Source organism: Saimiri boliviensis, chromosome 11 (genome assembly GCF_048565385.1).
Source record: "Saimiri boliviensis isolate mSaiBol1 chromosome 11, mSaiBol1.pri, whole genome shotgun sequence".
Taxonomy (NCBI): Eukaryota; Metazoa; Chordata; class Mammalia; order Primates; family Cebidae; genus Saimiri; species Saimiri boliviensis.
The window spans coordinates 96392760-96402548 of NC_133459.1; the positions used below are offsets into that span (position 1 = coordinate 96392760).

Sequence of the window (9789 nt, forward strand, 5' to 3'; positions counted from 1 at the left end):
TGTGTCTTTCAATAACCAGGTGACCAGCTCTGTCCTAGTTGCTGAGAGTGTGAAGATGGTGGACTTGGAGATACAATTTTACCCTCCACTTGTGGAATGAGACCTTACCCAACTTTTATTCCAGGCCTATGTTTTTCTTCCTTTCTATTCATTTTCTTCCCACTCTGCCATATACAGAAAACCCCATGCATGAAACGAGAGAGAAAAGAAGGTCTGCGATCAGAGAGATGAGAAAATGGGAACTTCTAGCATTCTGTCTGTGCCTGGCACAGAGTAGGCACTTGATGGTTGAATGACTAATGTGCTTCCAGGGGCCAAATTCACGTTTTTACCTAATTTTCTTGGTGTTTTCACTAAAATGAAGTCACTCATTTGGAATTCAGGGGTTGTAAATTGGTGGCTAATGGATCAGTTCTGGCCTAGCCACATGCTTTGTTTGACCTGCAAAGTATTTTAAAAATTGAAAAATGTCACATAAAAACCCATGTTTCTGGCTTCTCCTGGAAAATGAGAAAATCTGGCAATCCCAGGCCTGCATTCTCCCACGGGAATAGTCAGAGGGAGTCAGGGAAAGGCTGTCCATTTCCCATGGGATTGTCCCTCCCTGTGGCCTTGGGCGCCACTGCCCTCTAGTGTATTACAGCCTCCCCTGGCTTAGGGCACTTCTTCCCTCATGCATATTCCAAGCAAGACAGTTTCACTGGGTTGTCTAGGTCATCTTGTGAGGGATCGCAGGTGACGAATGCGGAGCTCAGAGGGTTCCCGGCCAGCCCTTTCTCAGCCCCACCTCACTCCCAGACCTGTGCTCCTTCCCAGGGGCCTCTCTGCTGGGCTTTGAGCCTGGATGACCGACAGATTTCACTTTCCATCCAGATATGTTGGCCCTGGGTCAACGCTGCTGACACCACCCTTTCTTTATGATTACTGCCCCTCTGGGCAACAAGAAAATGATTGAATGACAATTATTGTGGCATCTGATACAGGGGCAATTTCCCTCTGGTTAGCAAACCACAGGATGGAACAAACTGCAGATTCTTCACATACCTTCATAATGACTGCGAGGGATCCCACAGCCACGGCTTTACTGATTCTGAGATCAGAGCGTTCAAAGCGAAGACAAAGGGTGAGTCAGCATCACACAGTACAGGGGCTTTCAAGCTTGCCCTGTCTTTTTGTTATCAATGATCAGTAGTACCCTTGTATTTATTTGTTTCTTAAATGAACCCCAAAGAGGCCTGATGAAACTAGAGCTGACCTTGATCCTACATCCTCAGATTCCTGGAGGCCCAGAGAGCTCAGATGGGAAAACACTCGCCCAGTCGCCTGTTTTATGAAAGGGGAGGCAGACGCCTGAAGAGAAGGCAAGACTTGTCCAGGCTCGCGGAGGGAGTGAGGGGCCGGGGGCACTCAGGGAGGCCTCATTCCAGGTCTGATGCCCTTCTCCCATGCCTGCTGTCCTGAGTGACAGTTCCAGAGTAGCACCAACAGCTGAGCCTCTGGCCTGTGGCTCCCGCAGAGCAGATACGGCCTTCGCTTCACAGAATTTGTGCCAGGTCCCTGTTTGGCCGAGTAACAGCACTTTGGCAACAAGTTTCCGGTTTCTGGGCCTGTCAAGCCTGAGTTCTGCTGTCTCCGTGGGGCAAGCAGCCTCCACAACGGTCCACAGGGATCCTGCCGCCTTTGCATTCTCCTCCAGCAGTCTCCCAGGGTTAGTCTGTGTCCTCACCTGCGAGAGAGGAAACAAGCTCTCTTGGAAAGATATTACTTCCACTCACGCGGGGTCTGCCCTCCTGACTTCATCTTACCCTAGTCACCTCCCAGAGACCCCGCCTCCTACTATTGTCACATTAAGGGGCAGGGTTTCAACCTGTGAATTTGGGGGCAACACAAGCATTCAGACCACAGCAGGCATCCTTAGGAAAAATTCAAAATACAAGCAAAAAATATAAATGTTTGGCTAAAAATTAAAAATGTTTGGCTAGAGTTAAAATATGATTCTGAGGACATTAATAGAAAGTTTGAATTTATCTGTGTTATTTACAAACATCAGATTTAACCAAACCATTGTGTGTGTATAAAATACCCACCCCCTGCCACACACACACATAAAATGTTTATCAGAGGTTCAGAGGTTTTTTTGTTTGTTTGTTTTGTTTTGTTTTTTTCTTTTTCTTTTTGGCCTGTTTAAAGAACTACATACGGAACAAAAGATGATTTTTTAAAATTGAGATATAATTTGTATATCAGAAAATCACCATTTAATTTTATTATTTATTTATTTATTATTTTTGAGACAGAGTTTCACTCTTGTTGCCCAGGCTAGAGTGCAATGGCACGCTCCTGGCTCACCTCTGCCTCCCGGGTTCAAGCGATGCTCCTGCCTCCGCCTCCCGAGTAGTTGGGATTACAGGCACCTACCACCATGCCCAGCTAATTTTTCTTAATATATTTCTATAATATATTTTTAGTAGAGACAGGGTTTCACCATGTTGGCCAGGCTGGTTTCAAACTTCTGACCTCAAGTGATCTGCCAGCCTCAGCCTCCCGAAGTGCTGGGACTACAGGCATGAGCCACCCTGCCTGGCCGAAAATCACCATTTTCAAGTGTCCACTTCAGTAGTTTCTAGTTTCCTTACTATGTTGTGCAACCAACACCACTGTCTACTTCTAGAATATTTTCATCATTCCGAACAGAAACCTCACCCTGGTACCTCCCTGCCATCATTTTCTGGCAATCGCTACTCTGCTGTCTGTCTCTGTGGACTTCCCTATTCTAAATGTTTCATGTAAAGGGAATCATACAATATGTGGCTATATGTCTGGCTTCTTTCACTTAGCATGAAGTTTTCAAAGCCCATGTATGTCTTAGCGTACGTCATTCCTTTTTATTGCTGAATATTTCCCGGATAGATCTACTACCACGTTTTGTTTGTCCGTGCGTCAGGTACTGGGCATTTGGGCTGTTTCCATTTTTGCCTATTTTGAAGAATGCTGCTGTGAATATTTGTGTACACGTTTTTGTGTGAACATATATTTTCAGCTCTCTTGGGTATATACCTAGGAGTGAAATTGCTGAGTCGTATAGTAATTCTAGATTTAACTTTTTGAGGAGCTACCGAACTGTCTTCTGTAATGGCTGTACCATTTTACCTTCAAGATGAGTATTGTTTTTCTGGCCAACAGTCTAGCAACTGGACAAAAATGAAACATTAAATTGTGCATAAAATTGAGATCTGGAAAAACTTACATTATGTATTAAAGTCTCTGCTTTTGACTTTTCGTCATTTACTATGTGGTTTGCTCTTGTGGACTTAGGTCTAATGATTGTAGTGGAGCCTACTAGTTGCACCATTTTCCTCTTTTTGGTAATTGATTCCTTAATCAATTAAGGAATCAATTACCAAATTGATAATTGAATCAAAAAGGGAATCGAATAGGGTAATTGATTCCCCTTTTTGGTAATTGATTCCTTAATTTTAAGCTGGTCACTTCACTGCCCAAAATAAAGGTAACGTTTTTAAACTTCCCAATGCAGCTAGTGTGGCCATTGACTAAGTTACAGCAAATGACGTATTCTCAAGAGGATCTCTTGAGACCAAGAGTTCAAGGCCAGCAAGTAGAGGCTTGGCATGTGTCTTCTAAAAAATGCTCTCAAAGGGAGGAAACACGCCCTTTCTCCTCTTCCTTGCTCCTGCTGTCTGGAATGCAGATGGAATTGCTGAGCTCAAGCTGCCACTCTGCACCAGATGGTGGAAGCAGTGTGCTAAGGAGGACAAAGTAAGAAGATTGAAAACAACCGAACCCTTAAGAGAATACACTAGCCACAACTTGGCTACCTCTGGACTTCCTCATGTGAGTGAAAAATAAATTTGCATTTAATTTATACTTTTATTATTTGGCGTTTCTGGTTATACAGCTAAACCTAATCTTGAATGAACAAATTCTTAAGGAGTAGTGGTTAAAAGTACAGTATTTGGAGACAGACATAAACTCAAATCCTCGAAAGTAACTGAGTGGTGGTATGTTCCTGTGGGATTATCCAGGAGGCTGAGGCAGGAGGATCTCTTGAGACCAAGAGTTCAAGGCCAGCCTGAGCAACACGGTGAGACCTCCATCTCTAAAAAATAAAAATAAAAACAAGTCCTTGAAAGCCTCCCTTTTTCTTTTACTCCCATTCAATTACAGTCAAGTCCTATGGTTTCACCTCTTTACTCCCTCAAGTTTTTCCACCTTCACCACTACCTCCAGACCCCTGTGTTTCCTCCGGGCTTCCGAAATAGCTGGCTATGTGCTCACTCATCTCCAATCCTGCCTCTCGCCAACGTGTTCTCTACACAGCACTCAGTGTGATCTTAAATTATGATCTGGTTCCTATCACTTTGCTTAAAACTCACCAGTGGTTTTCCATTGATCTAAGGCTAAAGTCCCAAGTTCTCAAAGGCCTCACAAGGTGACCCATGTTCTCTTCGGGCTTGTCTGGCTTTAGGCCCCTACGCTTCTGTCCATTCCAGCCTCACTGGCCTTCCTTCAGCTCCTGTAATAGATTGTGTTGCATCCTACCACATGCTTCGCACAGACCAGCCCCTTGGCTGAGATTCTCTTGAGTATTCTGTACCCTTCTGATCTAGTTAACTCCCGGCCACACTTTAGACCTCCTAAGAGAAGCCTTCCCTGAGCATTCTGGTCTGTGTCTGTCGCCCCTCTGCACAGGTCTATGCAGAATTCTGCTCACTATTGTATTCAGCACCGGGTCTGGCATACATCAGGTACTCAAAGAATGTTTGTTAAATAAATCAATATATGACACCTATCATGTCTAGTTATAGGAACTTGGTACTTAACATCTCTGTTCCTCAGTTTCATCATCTGAAAAGGGATGTAATGACAGTGTCTACCTTTCACGGTCCTTATGAGTATTAAATGAGAAGATGCTGGTGAAGTGTGCTTAATAAATGTTAGCCGTCATCATCACTGTCACCATCATTAAGGGTTCTCACTAACCAGGTTGTGAGCAAGATGGTTGAACAGACAGGAAGAGCCCCATTTGAAGAGACAAGGAGACTTTCTTCTCCTGATCTCTCAGGCCTACAGGGGATACAACCATGCCCCCCCCCTGCACATGCCACAGGGAGGCAGAGGAGGCACGTGACTGACACACATGTTTATGTACCTGTAACTGATGTGAGATTGTTATCAGCCATAAAATCCCCATAAGAAGGGTAGATATTACAGAGACAATAAAATCGAATGCCGAAAAGCCAATTAAGTTCATTCAGGATTAAGTTCAGCTGAGTGTAACTGTTTTCTGTTGTCAGAAAAACCTGAATTCAAACATAAGCTCTGTAAAACTTCTAAAGTTACATATTCCCCCGAACATCAGTTTTCTCATGTGTGAAATGAGGAGGCTAATATAACTCACTGTGTTGAGGATTAAATGTGAGAATGTGCTGTTGCCTTGTGTACAGCAGATGCTCGTAAATAGTAGCCAGTGGTGGTGACTGGCGAAGACCCCGATCACTCTCCTATTTAATGAGCTTGCTCCTTTCTGGGGTGATGAGTTCAGGGCGGTGGGCTGGGGTGCTGGCAGGCAGTGTTCAGGGGCAGGAGACAAAGGCTCTGTCTTGAGCAGCATCTCAAACCTAAGCAAGCCATGTGAGAACAAACCACGTGAGGTCTCTGGGCTCTGATGTCCCTGGGACCTGGGCCAGGGCCTGTGCTGAACAGGGGAAGGAGAGTCTGTTGGTATAAGTACCCATTCAGGAGCCCATCCCACAGGCAACTGGCCTCTGCCCCATGGAGCAGTACTCATCCTTGTGTTTGGGGCCTGTTTACAGGCCATTTCTTTTCTTTTTTTTTTCACATTTGCTAATATTTATGTAAACACTTGCAAGTCATGATACAATCACAGAGGGAAAAATATATGAAAATATTTAGTATTTCATTGTATTCCTCTACATATAAAACCGATTCAAATTGTCACTGGATTAGTAAGTTTAAAACTTTTCTGACTGTATTGAGCACAATCTTACCATTACAGCACGTAAATTTTTGATTAAAGGTAATTCACTCTAATTTTTAAAATAATCTACTTGGTCAGGAGCGCATTGCTTTGCTGGCATCTGTGATCAGCTGGAGATGGTGGTGAACAGTCTGGTTGCATTTCTTGGAAGAAGATCTTTTATTCTGCTGCTCAACCCAGGTCTCTGCCTTCCTTAGAGACTAAGGATCATCCATCAGTTTCCCTGGAGAATGGCCTGCAGCCTCCCACTCAGGTCTTGGCTGTGCTCATCTAGTCCCTCCCAGGGCTGGAAGGGGTGTCCCTGGTGATCCACAAAGGTGTCCCAGCAGTGCCTAAACTCACTGTATTTCATCACAGAAATTGGGGCCCTAGCTCTGTCCAGCCTGTGCAGGCCCTTTTTATATCCTCATTGATAATCATAGATGCGGGCAGCGAAGACGCGCAGGTTCACGTGTGGGTTCTCTTGAAGGAATTCAGCCACCTTCTCAGCACAGATGAAGCAGGGGCTCCAGGAGATGAAACAGGTGATCCCGTAGGGCTGGGCCAGGTCCAGCTTCCAAAAGGAAATCAGGTCCAGGTGCCACAGCTCTGCATAGCGGCCTTCAGGGAAACTGGGATTATTTGAAGCCTCGTTGAGTAGGAAGCCCCTGTGCTGGTGCAGCAGGACCCAGGTGCCGCTGGTGCAGCAGGACCCAGGTTTCCACTGTGCAGGTGCTCCACCTTGTAACATAGGCAAGTCTGGTGCCATCCAAAGACTGAAGGGTCATTGGTAAAGTTGTAAGTGAATGTGCCTGGATCCATCAGGTGTCCGAGAACCTCCCCCAGCGTGATGCGCAGTCATGTATAACATTTAGGCAGCTTATTCCAAGGCTTGTACAATCTTTGGTTGTCCACGAACTTGTCCCAACAGTGTTGAAATTTGCCATATCTCATGATCTTCGTGGTGGCATGTGGACTTCAGCTGTGCTGAGAAGGTGGCTGAATTCCTTCAAGAGAACCCACACGTGAACCTGCGCGTCTTCGCTGCCCGCGTCTGTGATTATCAACGAGGATATAAAAAGGGCCTGCACAGGCTGGACAGAGCTAGGGCCCCAATTTCCGTGATGAAATACAGTGAGTTTAGGCACTGCTGGGACACCTTTGTGGATCACCAGGGACACCCCTTCCAGCCCTGGGAGGGACTAGATGAGCACAGCCAAGACCTGAGTGTGAGGCTGCAGGCCATTCTCCAGGGAAACTGAGGGATGATCCTTCCTCTGACACAGTCTGTGAAGCTCCTCCCGGTAATGTGGGTTCCAGAAGTAGTAGACGTGGGCCACGAAGATGGTTAGGGTGACCTTCCTGTCCTCGGCCAGGAACTCGGCCACATTCCTTGCACACACCGGGCAGGGGCTCCAGGGCACAAACCAGGTGACCTTGTACTCCTGGTCACTATGCGGCTTCCACTTTCGGAACCAATGGAGGAATCTCATCTCTTGGTGGTGTTGAGGCTTCGAATAGACCTGGCCTTGAAAGATCTTTGCAACCAAAGGGGACCGTGAGCGATCGTTTGTTTTCATTTTCACTTCGTAGCACAGCCAGACGGTGTTCCGATGAGAAAGGATGGGTCTATTATAAAAGCTGTAGAAGAATGTGTCTGGATCCATTCGCACCACCATGTTTCTGGTCTGAGGCTTCATCTGTGGCCAGCTAGTCCCAACCACGATCCTTGCCTGGACCGCTAGGGTTTCACTTTCTGCTGCAGGCTCCAGGTTTTAAGACAGCCCTCCTTAAAGTCTACAGGCCATTTCTTGTCACCTCTTCTAATTAAGGTTCGTTCAGTCTCAACACTCACTATTTTCCTGCATTCCCCCACTCCCACTTCCTGATCTTACCAGAACCAGTAATATATTCCAACAAAATTCTCTCCTCTGTTTCTGGGTCCCGTTCCTGCAGGAGAGAGAGAGAAGACAGATGATGAGGAACCTAATAGAGATTCACAGACCTCTTCTGTTACAGGGGACAAGACAGGAAGATGCCCTCACTCCTTCCGCCGTAGATTTCCACCTAGGCTGAAACATCTTCCTGACCGTGTAAGCGGCCGTGCTGATACCATTTGCATGTTAAAAAATTGTTAAGACTTTTAAGATGGTGATTGCAGAGCATTGACCCAAGTGCAGGGCCCTTCGAAGCATAAGACCCTGTGGCACCTCGCAGGCCACGCCTGGGAAGCTGGTCCTGCCCTGGAAATCCGTATTAGTGCAGCTGTTAAGTGAGACTGCCAAAGAGCTTCCCTGAGAGCAGGAACATCTCCTGAGCTGTGCTAATGATTGGAATGGCAGTGGAAGGAGTGAAGGTGGAGGGTGGGAATGGATACTCATGGGCGAAACTTCTCAGAAGGCAGAGCCTATGTGTCTGCATGCTCATTTGCCTGAAGGGCCTAAGACTGAGCCCTTGTGTATGACACCTTCCCATGTGGGTGGCGTGTCCTCAGGGGCATCCCCATTTATTATGGTGGGGTGGGAAGAACACAGGCTCTGCTGCTTAGCATCTGGTTGAGACCGAATCACTCATGAGAATTCCCTCTCCTGCCTGGATTTTTGTTGTCTATCATTTTCCTTTATCCCAGGTGAAATCATTTTTCTCCATCTGCTTCAAGAAGGAGCACTCTGAACAGTCCAGTTATGGCGGGCAAGCCAAACACAAGGCACATTCTGTATTGCAGATGCGGGATGGGGCACCTGATGGCAGGTGCTATGGTTTGGCTGTGTCCCCACCCAAATCTGAACTTGAACTGTATCTTCCAGAATTACTAAGTATTATGGGATAGACCTAGGGAGAGGTACTTGAATCATGGGGGCTGGTCTTTCCCATGCTATTCTCCTAATAGTGAGTAAGTCTCACAATATCTGATGGTTTTATCCGGGGTTTTCTGCTTTTGCTGCTTCTTCATTTTCTCTTGCTGCCGCCATATAAGAAGGTCCCTTTTGCCTCTTGCCGTGATTCTGAGGCCTCCCCAGCCATGTGGAACCATAAGTTCAATTAAACCTCTGTTTCTTCCCAGTTTGGGGTATGTCTTTATCAGCAGCGTGTAAACAGACTAATACAGCAGGTTTGGGAATGCCACCTCCCATTCACTCAGCATGAGTATATGCTGCTCCCCCCACAAACACAGAGATCACAAACACACACATACACACACACACACACACACACACACAGAGAGAGAGAGAGAGAGAGAGAGAGAGAGAGAGAGAGAGAGAGAGAGATTTGACTTGCCCAATTCTGGAGACAAATCACAAGACCATTACAAAGGCAAAGTCAGAAGATGGTATGGAGTATGAACTCTCTTCCTTTCTGGAACATCTCTCTTCCCATCTTTCCCCACTAAGTGTTTGTAAAATTCTATCATCACTCCCAAAAAGAAAACTAAAAAAATGAAACCAGCCAGCCAAAAGTTCCAGACTGCCTCACTCACATGCTCCAATCTTTGGGGTGGCTCTCTGGGGCCTCTTTAAAGGAATATATAGCTAACTCCTCCAGCTGGGGGTTAGCCCTAAAACAGAACTTGTGTTTAAGCTGAGGAATTGGAATCTTTCAGAAATCCCTGGGGGGACCTGACAATGTAGGGGCTGCATCCATGTGGAATAGTCACAAGACATTACTTCACATGGATCACAACAATTTTCAAGTTATAGCCAAAACCAAACACCCAATCGTGAATCACAATATAATAGTAAAGAAAACAGAAGAAGGCCTGCTAGCTGCCCAAACAAAGATTGTATTCAACT

General features: G+C 46.0%; 1 pseudogene; it reads right to left on the reverse strand.

Moving 5' to 3' along the window:
- Positions 1-6233: 6233 nt before the first annotated feature.
- On the reverse strand, positions 6234-7712 carry LOC101039177 (DNA dC->dU-editing enzyme APOBEC-3G-like; annotated as a pseudogene).
- Between the last annotated feature and the right edge of the window lie 2077 nt (positions 7713-9789).